Here is a 12,061-nt window from a genome sequence, read left to right as displayed (position 1 = left end):
AACTTTGTATCATTGGTTTTCGACATATAAGGTCCCACTGGAAAATTATGGAGAAGACTTTTTCATTCCTTAACCAGTGGTTAGCTTCTAATTTGGGTGCTGAACAATCCCCAGTGTGTCATAATTGCTGCAGTCATGTTACCAGAGATGATGGATCAGTCACGATGGACTGGCAGAGCATTTATTTATGTTTACTTCTTTGGAGATACGGCATACGCCCTTCTGGTCCTTCGAGCTGTGCTGCCCAGTGACCCCTGGTAACCCTGATTTAACCCTAACCTCATCATGGGACAACTTTGCAAGATCCAATTAACCTACCCAGTACGTCATCGGACTTTGGGAGGAAACTGAAGGACCTAAAGAAAATCCACTTACAGAGGGCGCCAGGATTGAACTCTGAACTCTGGCATCCTGAGCTGTAACTGTGTAGTGCTTACCACTACACTGCCATGGCACCAGACTCAATGGACCGAATGGGATGTCTCTGAAGTCAAAATTTATATTAAATTACTTCTTGTATTTATTAATTTTTTTTGCACTTTCAAAATTGAGGGAACTTTATGACGTAACTCAAATTGAATAAGAGTTATCATTTGAAGTAATATTAACTCAAACTTCATCTATTAGTTTGAAGCAGCTCAAACAGTATAATTCATGGTTGCCGTGGACTGACACCATGTTAGTCCAGGGCAACCATCAGTGGGAGAAATAGCCCCGAAGTGATGTGATGAAATTCCAAGAGTTACCATGTTTGAAAACCTCTTGATCGTATAGAAGGTGGATGGATTCCTGGAAGGGAGAGGCTACTCAAGGTTAAGGCGAACACAAGGAAGACAATATGATGCTTATGTGAGAATACTGTTTTTGACTACAGTTCAGCATTCAACACCATAATTCCCTCCAGGCTTGACAAGAAGCTTTGACCTTGGCCTTGACCCTGTCTTGTGTAGCTGGATCCTGGACTTCCTGTCAGATTGCCGGCAGGTGGTAAGAGTGAACTCCCTCACCTCTGCCCCTCGACACAGGAACCCCTCAGGGCTGTATCCTAAGCCCCCTCATTTACTCTCTGTACACCCATGACCTTGTCACCACCCACAGATTCAATCTGCTAATTACATTTGCAGAGGATACTACATTGATTGGCCTTATTTCAAATAATAATAAGACAGCTTACAGAATTGAAGTCATCACCCTGACACAGTGGTGTCAAGAGAATAACGTCTCCCTCAATGTCGCAAAAACAAAGCAGCTGGTTGTGGACTGCAGGAGGAATGGAACAGGCTAACCCCTATTGACATCAATGGATCTGGGGTTGAGAGGGTGAACAGCTTTAGATTCCTCGGCATAAACATTACCGAGGATCTCATGAGGTCTGTACGGTAAAAAGGCACAACAGCGCCTCTTTCACCTCAGACGGTTGGAAAATGTTTGGCATGGGCCCTCAGCTCTTAATAACTTTCTACAGGGGCACAATTGAGAGCATCCTGACTGGCTGCATCACTGCCTGGTATGAGAACATAATTCCCCACAACTACAGGACTCAACAGAGTGGTGCGGACAGCCCAGCACATCTGTAGATGTGAACTTCCCACTATTCAGGCCATTTACAGAGACAGGTGTGTAAAAAGGGCCTGTAAGATCATCGGGGATCTGAGTCACCCCAACCACAAACTGTTCCAGCTGCTCCTATCCAGGAAACGGTACCGCAGCATAAAAGCCAGGACCAATAGGCTCCGGGACAGCTTCTTCCACTGGGCCATCAGACTGATTAATTCACGCTGATACAATTGTTTTTCTGTTATATTGACTGTCCTGTTGTGCATACTATTTATTACAAATTACTATAAATTGCTCATTGCACATTTAGACAGACGTAATATAAAGATTTTTACTCCTCGTGTGTGAGCGATGTAAGAAATAAAGTCAATTCAATTCACAGTGCAGCAATGATGGCCCAGCCCAGGGGTAAAACAGCATGAAATAAGATGGATTGGGAAAAGAAGCTGAACAGTCTGGAACAAAGGATCGGTATGTTCTTGAATAGGAATTGTAGAGTCCGCAGCTTACACTTTGTATCCAACCCTCCTTCCTCATCCACAAGTTTCTCCTTCACCTGGTCTCACCTATCACCTGCCGGTCTGTTCTCTTCCTCCCCCAGCCCACTCACTTATTCTTGCTTCTGACAACTTCCTTTCCAGGCCTGAGGAACGGTCTTGGGCTGAAACATTGACTGTTTATCCCCCTCCATAGATGCTGCCTGACCTGCCGAGTTCCTCCAGCACTGTGTGTGTTGCTTTCTCCTGACCTCCCGATTTACCTTGCTCTATCTACCCCGATTAACTGTGCAATGATTTGGTCTCCACCTATGGAAGTATACAAGACAAGCCTGTCACTGTACCTCGGTCATGTGACAATCATAATCCAATTCCAATTCTAGTTGCTTGGCTCCGGAGATGCTAAACATCCTGCGAGGATCGCCCTGACTTCCTGAATGGAAAGCATCTCTGAACGTGGGGCATGTGGTCTCTGTGTGTCAGTGTGAGAGTTCATGTTTTCATCCTGATTGCCGGGCAGAATCGTGTGGCTCAGGATCATCCGCTTTTTAACAACGTGACAGCCCCACAGTCAGTCACTCTGTGAGAACAACTGTTGTGCAGATTGAAGTGATTAGATGCAACACTGACTGACAAGGTCCCAGCAATATGTTTTACTTACCAAGTACGCTGGAGAGAAGAGCTTCTACACAGACCCAGACTTTCAATGGTGGCATAGAAGGCATCCATTTTTGTACATTCTTTTGAGGTAATCGTCTCTAAGCCGACCCAAGAGCACTGAAGCACGTGACTGGTGCTTCACAGCTACCCCATGTCAGACCCTCCCCTGCATCCAGTGATCCAGTGGGCACGTCTCACTATTATTCCATGTTTCTGTTACTTTCACTACAGAAACGGCTGACACTTCTGCCCACTGCTCAGGCCTTAGGTGCAGTTGGAGATGTCCTTGAGTGGACCCATTGTGTCTTATTATAGCCAGCTGGGCCCCTCTTCGTCCTGCCAGAATATTGCTGTGGAGACGTCAAGTCTTAAAACACGAGCCAGCTTTCTAATTTATTGCTATTGTTCAGTGAAGCTGAGTGGATTTTACAGTGGTGGTATTCTCTCTTGTCAAATGCAGCTGTTTGGTTTGGCACCAGCTTGACTTTAACTTCAGCAGGCAGCTCAACTTTTGTTAATGTAATGTATTAGGTAAGCCTAACACTTGATTGCTCGTGCTGCCTCAAAGTTCAATCTGCCGTGTTAGTCTGTTTCCCTCCCCCCATGCTTTGATGATAGTCAATAGACAATAGACAATATGTGCAGAAGTAGACCATTCGGCCCTTCGAGCCTGCACCACCATTTTGAGATCATGGCTGATCAATTACTATCAATACCCTGTTCCTGCCTTGTCCCCATATCCCTTGATTCCCCTATCCATAAGATACCTATCTAGCTCCTTCTTGAAAGCATCCAGAGAATTGGCCTCCACTACCTTCTGAGGCAGTGCATTCCAGACCTCCACAACTCTCTGGGAGAAGAAGTTTTTCCTTAACTCTATCCTAAATGACCTACCCCTTATTCTCAAACTATGCCCTCTGGTACTGGACTCTCCCAGCATCTGGAACATATTTCCTGCCTCTATCTTGTCCAATCCCTTAATAATCTAATATGTTTCAATCAGATCCCCTCTCAATCTCCTTAATTCCAGAGTGTACAAGCCAAATGTCTCTAACCTTTCTGCATAAGACAGTCCAGACATCCCAGGAATTAACCTCGTGAATCTACGCTGCACTTCCTCTACAGCCAGGATGTCCTTCCTTAACCCTGGAGACCAAAACTGTACACAATACTCCAGGTGTGGTCTCACCAGGGCTCTGTACAAATGCAAGAGGATATCCTTGCTCTTGCACTCAATTCCCTTTGTAATAAAGGCCAACATTTCATTAGCCTTCTTCACTGCCTGCTACACTTGCTCATTCATCTTCAGTGACTGATGAACAAGGACTCCGAGATCTCTTTGTATTTCTCCCTTACCCAACTCTACACCGTTCAGATAATAATCGGCCTTCCTGTTCTTACTCCCAAAGTGAATAACCTCACACTTATTCACATTAAACGCCATCTGCCAAGTATCTGCCCACTCACCCAGCCTATCCAAGTCACCCTGAATTCTCCTAACATCCTCATCACGTCACACTGCCACCCAGCTTAGTATCATCAGCAAACTTGCTGATGTTATTTTTTATGCCTTCATCCAAATCATTAACGTAAAAGGTAAACAGCTGTGGTCCCAATACCGAGCCCTGTGGCACCCCACTAGTCACCACCTGCCATTCCGAGAAACACCCATTCACCGCTACCCTTTGCTTTCTATCTGCCAACCAGTTTTCTATCCATGTCAATGCCTTCCACCCCCCAATGCCCTGAGCTTTGATTTTACCCACCAATCTTCTATGTGGGACCTTATCAAATGCCTTCTGAAAATCGAGGTATACTACATCCACTGGATCTCCCCCGTCTAACTTCCTGGTTACATCCTCGAAAAACTCCAACAGATTAGTCAAGCATGATTTGCCCTTGGTAAATCCATGCTGGCTCGGCCCAATCCTATCACTGCTATCTAGATATGCCACTATTTCACCCTTAATAATGGACTCTAGCATCTTCCCCACCACCGATGTCAGGCTGACAGGTCGATAGTTCTCTGTTTTCTCCCTCCCTCCTTTTTTAAAAGGATGCCATCTGCCTGTCTCAAAGGACAATGTGTATTTTTTGGCACTGTAGCCTTTGTCACTCCTGAGGCTGCCCACAAGGCAGTGGGGCTATTTACCCAAAATGGGGGACTAGTTCACGAGCACCAGGGCGTGTCCACACACCGATGGGCCTGTGCGTTGCGTGTGCAGGGGCCAGACCTCCTCCCTTTCCTCTGTAGTTCAGCCTGAGTCCGAAGGGAGTTCAGTTTCTGTGTGTCGCCAGCAAGGAGGCACTACCTCAGGCTTGCCGATGGAGAGGCTGTGTGCTGGAAGGAGAGACTTGCACGTTCAGTTCTTCTAATCATGAGATTGCTCGCTAGCGGTCGAAGCTGAAAGTGAGAGCGACAAGCACTACCCATTACACGACCATTCTAGCCGTGTCTCGTGCGAAACACATAGCTGAGACGCATGGCTTAGTGCCTTCGAAAGTAAATGGTTTGGGTAGCGATCCAGTAATAGATCACAATGATATATTAAAAGCTTGAAAGCACATACCACCAGGCTCTAGGACAGCTTCTGTATATACCACTATTGAACAGATCTCTTGCTCGATAAGTTGGACTCTTCACATCGCAATCTACCTTCTCTTGCCTTGTACCTAATTGCCTCCCTGCGCTGCACTTCCCCAGTAACTGTAACAGTTCATTCTGCATTCCGTTACTCTTCCCTTTGTGCTACTTCGTACTGATATGAGGATATATGGAAGTCATTCAAAATGAAGGTTTTCACTGTAACTTGGTGCATGTGACAATAATAAGCCAATTTAACAATTTCCTGTGGCTACAGGGAAAATATGCAAGCTCCACACAGAGTTTGTTTAAAAAAAAGAACCACCCCCCCCCCACCCCCAGTGTTTAGATAAGTGGTTCAATCTGGAGAGTGTTGATGGGAATGTGGGGAGAATTAAATGAATCAGGATAGCATTGGAGTAAACAGGTGCTCAGTGGTTGGGGCAATCTCATTGGGTTGAAGGTCTTGTGTCTAAGCCCCATAGGTGCCTGGGTGAAGTCATTACACATAGCCAACAAAGATGCTAGTCTCTCTTGACATTTCTGTTGACAATAATATGGTAAATTCATAGAACAAGAACTGACTTTTCAATTTTTTTTTCACGTACAGATGAGCCTGTATAACACAGCAGGAGAGTGACATGGGCAGCTGTGTTAACTCATTACTGAACTACCTCTGGAACTAACTTAGCTGTATCATTGTTGAATAGGCTGGAACAATACAACTGCTGTAGCTCACCAGGAGGAGCCAATATGTTTATTATTAAGTTGGAATGAATGGATATTTACTGTAACTGAACAGTAAATTTACTGTGAGTGCCCAGAAAATGTGATTAGATGAGCATTAAAAAGCAAAGTTGCTGACAACTATAAGCAGCAGAGTAGGATGACCTCTGTCCTGATGAAGGGTCTCAGTATGAAATGTTGTCTGTTCATTTTCCTTCATAGTTGCTGAAGACCCGCTGAGTTCCTCCAGCATATTGTGTGTTGCTCTAGATTTCTAGCATCTGCAGAGTCAGGAGTGAGGCTCGTCTCAAACAACAACACGTCTGCCTACAGAGAGGAGGTGCAAGAGCTCGAGGCCCAGTGCCAGGCAAATACCCTCTTCCTGGTGGCGCAGTGGCATCGGTGCCAGACTTTGGAGCGAAGGCTCCTGAGTTCGAATCCAGCCGGCTCACTACTTGCATGCTTTCCATTCGTGCCGGGTTGAGTGTCGAGCTAGCAACTTGGCCTTGTAAAAACAAGAAAAATCGCCGTCATGACGGTGTCCCGATGACTCCTCTTGAAATTAAAGGGTTTCTTCTTCTTCAATGTCAACAAGATAAAGGAGATGGTTATCAACTTCAGAAGAACTCACACCTGTCTTTACATCAGCAACACAGCAGTGGAAAATGTGAGCAGTTGTTAACTCCTGGGAGTGCACATCACACACAATCTCTCTATACACAGTCAGGAAAGCTCAGAAACACCTCTACTTTCTGAGGAGGCTGAACAGATCTGGACTACATTCATTTATACTTGCATCATTCTACCAGATGCGCGGTAGACAGCATCCTTCAAAAAACACATGACTGCATGGTACAGAAGCTGCATTGTGGCAGACAGGAAGTCTCTAAAACAGGCTTCAAAACTATCCAATGCGTCACTGGCACCAGCCTACCCACCATCAAGAATGTACCTACAGAAAGGTGACAGAGAAGAGCCAGTAACATTATAAAGGGATCCCACCCACCCTACTCGATGACTGTTTGTCCCCACTCCCGTTAGAGAGGAAGCTAGGCAACATCCATGCCAGGACCACCAGACTCAAAAGCCATTACTTTCACTGAGCAGTAAGATTGCTGAGCAGCTCCACCCACTAAAGCATCCCATCCACTACTACTTACAAGAGAAAATCTGCAGATGCTGGAAATCCAAGCAACACATGCAAAATGCAGTCCTGCTGAAGGGTTCTGGCCCGAAATGTCGACTGTAGATGATGTCCATAGATGCTGCCTGGCCTGCTGAGTTCCTTCAGCATTTTGTGTGTGTTGCTCCACTACTATTTTATCATTTCCTGTCAGAATAGTGTCACTTTATGGATATATGATGAATCTAGATATATAAGCTCCCTGAAATATTAATATTTATTGTGTTTTTTTTATCTTATTGTGCATTTTTTTTGTTGGATCTGGAATAACAATTATTTCTTTCTCCTTTACACATGGTGTGCTGGGAATGACATTAAACAATCTTGAATCTTATATCTCCTAGTATGCTGAAAGATATTTTTGTACCTTGCAAAAGAAAGGATGCCTTGCTTAAAGTGATGTGCAAGATTGGAGGAACACTTTGAGCTGATGCCACTGGAAGAACTGAAATCTATTAGTTTGAAGCAAGGAAGCAGAAAAAGGTGAGGGCGCTACTGAGTGCATTGTTTTATTAAAGAACTTAACCTGCAAGAGTTGCAGACTAACGTGGAAGATCTGTGTGTGAACTGGAATCAAGCTTAAAAACTGTTGAGCATATCAAACCTGACATTCAAACTTAAACGTCAAATTGCTGTTAACATAGGACATAATGCAAAGATTATTAGGTCGCAGGAGAGGCACTTTGGTCCAGGATGTTGTGTCCAATGTTCCCTCTAAGGAACATCTTTTGCTACTCGCACACAAAGGAATTTAAACTGTGCACAAAAGATTGTAACCCTCTACCTCATTGGCACGTTAAGTATATTTCACGATTGTACACAATCACACTTCTTTTTCCGTTTGCTGATGCAGATCAGAAGGAGAAAAGGTATGGCTAAGCCCCAGTTCATGAAGCTAAAAGATCTACTATGCAATCAGAAGGTAGACATCCAAAGTAGAACCCGCTTCCTCGAGTGCTACGTACGGTCAGTGCTGAGGCACGGATCAGAAACATGGACCCTGAAGAAGGATGACATGCAATGAGTTAATGGCTTTTGAAATGTGGTGCTATCGACGAATGTTGAAGATCAGCTACGTAGAGAAAGTTTCAAATGAGAGGGTTTTGTCTGAAGTTGCTAGACCACGGATACTGCTGGAGAAGATCATGAAGTTAAAAGTTGCTTCTTGTGAACACGTTACATGGAGAGATAACATCTTGTTGGACTTACCATATGGAAAGGTGGAGGGAAAGGAAGGAAGAGGAAGGCAAAGAACAACCTGGCTGGATAACATCAAGGATTGGACCAAGCGGGACAAGACTAGGGATGTTGTGGACAAGTGTCAGGAGAGAGCAGCATGGAGGGAAATGGTCCGCCAACTGGAAATTCCAGATGTGACCTAAGAACAATGCAGACAGTGTGAGCCAATGTGGAATTTGTGATGATTTGTCCACAGGTTTTAGAACTGGCTTATTTATACTGTTTTTATTGAAGAAATTACAAAGGCGCTCAGCATTTTTTGATGGCGTAGATGAGTGTATCCCCACAAAATCATACAGAGTCCAAATTTTGCTGAGGGCCAGGTATGACCTTTAGAAAGCTATCTCACATGCAAAGTAGCAATTCCAGACCAAACTTCAATCACTGAAAGATACTCAAAATCTGTGGCAGGGATGAATGCTATCACCTCCTGCAAAGTGAAACCGAGCAACATACTGTAGGCGACAACAAGGTTTTGCTCCCAGATGAGCTCAATGCTTTTTATGCTCACTTCGACCATCAAAACATGGAGGCACCTTCATGAGTATCCATAGCCCCCAATGACCCTGTGATTTCAGTCTCTGAGGACGACGTGAGAACATCCATCAGGAGGGTGAACCTGTGGAAAGCAACCAGCCCAAATCGTGTACATGGCCAAGTACTAAAGGCCTGTGCTGATCAACCAGCTGGAGTGTTCACTGAGATCTTTAACCTCTTGCGTTGGCAGTCTGAGGTACCCATCTACTTCAAGGAGGCTTCAATTATACCGATGCCCAAGAAGAACATGTTAACCCAGCTCAACGACTATCATCCAGTAGCACTCACATCCACTGTGAGGAAATGTCTTGGGAGATTGGTGATGAAACATATCAGTTCCTGCCTGAGGAACCACTTGGATCCACTTCAATTTGCCTACTGTCACAACAGGTCCATAGCAGATGCCTTTTCACTCAACCCTGCAATATATGGAGAGCGAACATGCGTACAGCAGGATGTTCTTCATTGACTACAACTTGACATTCCATACTATCATAGCCCCCAAAACTAATCAATAGGCTTCAGATGTAGGCCTGAAAACCTCCTTGTGCAACCGGGCCCTTGATTTCCTCGCTTGCCTAAGCAAGTCATTTTCGATTGGCGACATCATTTCCTCCACTGTCACCACCAGCACAGGTTCACCTCAAGGCTGTGTGCTTAGCTCCCTGCTCTACTCGCTTTGCACTGTGGCTAAGCACAGCTCCAATGCGATATTCAGGCTTGCTGATGACACCACTGTCACTGGCCGATTCAAATGCGGTGACCAATCAGCACGTAGGAGAGGGATTGAAAATCTGACTGAGCGGTGCCACAACAACCACCTCTCGCTCAATGTCAGTAAGAGCAACAAGCTAGTTAGTGACGACAGGAGGCAGAGCTGCAGGTCCATGAGCCAGTCCTCATCAGGGGATCAGAGGTGGAGAGGGTCAGAAACTTCAGGGTCCACCTAGTAAGTACAAATATAAAGAAAGCATGGTAGCGCCTTTACTTCCTTGGAAGTGTGTGAAGATTCGGCGTAACACTGGATACTTGGCGAACTTCTATGGATGTGTGCTGAAGAAGATATATTGACTGGCTGCATCACAGCCTGGTATGGAAGTCCCAATGCTCTTGAATGGAAAATCCTACAAAAAGTAGTGGATACAGCCCAGTCCTTCACGGGTAAAGCTCTCCCCACCATTGAACACATCGATATAGAGCTGTATCACATCATCACCACCCAGGACAATAAGGTACAGGAGCCTTGGGACCCACACCACTAGGTCCTGAACCAATTGTTGCCCCTCAACCATTAGGCTTTTCAACCAGAGGGGCTAACGTCACTAAATGTCACGCACTGCATTACTGAAGTGTTCCCATCATTGAGGGACTTATTTTCAAGGATTTTTCTTCTCATGTTCTCTATATTTATTGCTTATTCATTTATTAATATTATTTTTTTGTACTTGCACTGTTTGTCTTCTTTTGCACATTGGCTGTTTCTCGCTCTTGTCGGGTGAAGCCTTTCAGTGATTTTATTGTGTTTCTTTGTATTTACTGTGAATGCCCACAAGAAAATGACTCTCAGGGTTGTATATGGTGACATATATGCTGCCGTCTTCAGCCCATTACCGCTACGGGGGCATAGGCAGCTCACCGGAGTTTCTGTTCTGGGCCGATCTTTCAGTCTTTCAAGGCGTAAACCATCGAAGATAGTTCCTCTCCCAAAACAGTCTTTGGGGCTTCTGTTGATGTTTCCCCAGTTCTGGGCTTTTACAGGTGCGGTTGCTAGCCCCATGCCCAGCCCTCCTCCTTTTGCAGCCATTGCAGAGTGTGGTATATATGTACTGTAGTAATAAATTTACTTTGAACTTTGAACTTGAACTGGCCATGAGTACTGAGGGCTCTACTCAAATGCCAAATTGCCATATGAAATCCAAGGGGTTCTGGGCCATGATTAACACAAACTTGCAGGATGGATCATTTCTTGTCTAATGACATTGATTTGTAGGTTACTGGGAGCAAAAAACAAGAAATGTTTTTTTTTAATTTTGGGATATTCCATGTGCATAATTTAAAAAAAAACTGAGGCAAGGCAAGTTGCCATTTTTGATTGACCACGCTCACTTGCTTCTTTCCTGTTCAATTAAAATCATAGGTGGGTTCACCCGACTCTTCAACACTACCAAACATAGGGTGGTGTGGTAGTGTAGAGGTTAGCACAATGCTTTACAGTACAGGAGACCAGGGTTCAATTCCCACCGCTTCCTGTAAAGAGTTTGTATGTTCTCCCTGTGATCGCAAGAGTTTTCTCTGGGTGCTCCAGTTCTATCCTGCCATCCAAAAGTGTACCAGTTTGTAGGTCTTGGCCCGAAATATTGACTGTGTCCTTTTTCATAGATGCTGCCTGGCCTGCTGAGTTCCTCCTGCATTTTGTGTGTGTTGCTTGAATTTACAGCATCTGCAGATTTTCTCTTGTTTCCATCTAGTAGGTGAATTGGTCTTTGTAAATTATCCCATGATTAGGCTGGGGTTAAATCGGGGGAATTGCTGGACTGTGCAGGGAAGGCTCTATTCTTCGTTGCATCTCAATAAATAATAAATATATTTTAATGATCTAGAAATATTAGAGAGGAAACAAGTAAAATGAACAAGCAGCCAATGGTTAATACAATGTCACATATAATAGAAAATTGGCATAAATTAGTGACAGGAAGGAGGAGCAAGGAAGCATTGGCTTGATTCAAATGGTACAGTTGCAAACCCGACTGATTCTTTTATAATGAGTCAATTCTACTGCTTTCTCCAGAAACAGACCATCCTTTGATAATTGGGTCCTGGTCAAGAAAATGGCCTTGCACTGTGGGAGCAAATTTACAGTTACTATTTATTTGAAAAGTCAGTTCCCATGAGCACTATTTTGTACTTTCGCAGAAGTGATTAATGTTATTTCCATTTTCATTTCTGCGATTTTAATAAATTCAAGCAGTACAACACTGAGCAGGCTATTTGCCCACTAATAGCTGAAACCCAATTTGGATTAAATTGTGATTGCTCATTGTTTTTACAAGAATAATTAGGACGAGTTTTCAAGTGGTT

The sequence above is a fragment of the Hypanus sabinus genome, chromosome 19 (assembly GCF_030144855.1).
Source record: "Hypanus sabinus isolate sHypSab1 chromosome 19, sHypSab1.hap1, whole genome shotgun sequence".
In the NCBI taxonomy this organism is placed as follows: Eukaryota; Metazoa; Chordata; class Chondrichthyes; order Myliobatiformes; family Dasyatidae; genus Hypanus; species Hypanus sabinus.
Note: the sequence above shows the minus strand (reverse complement) of the source record.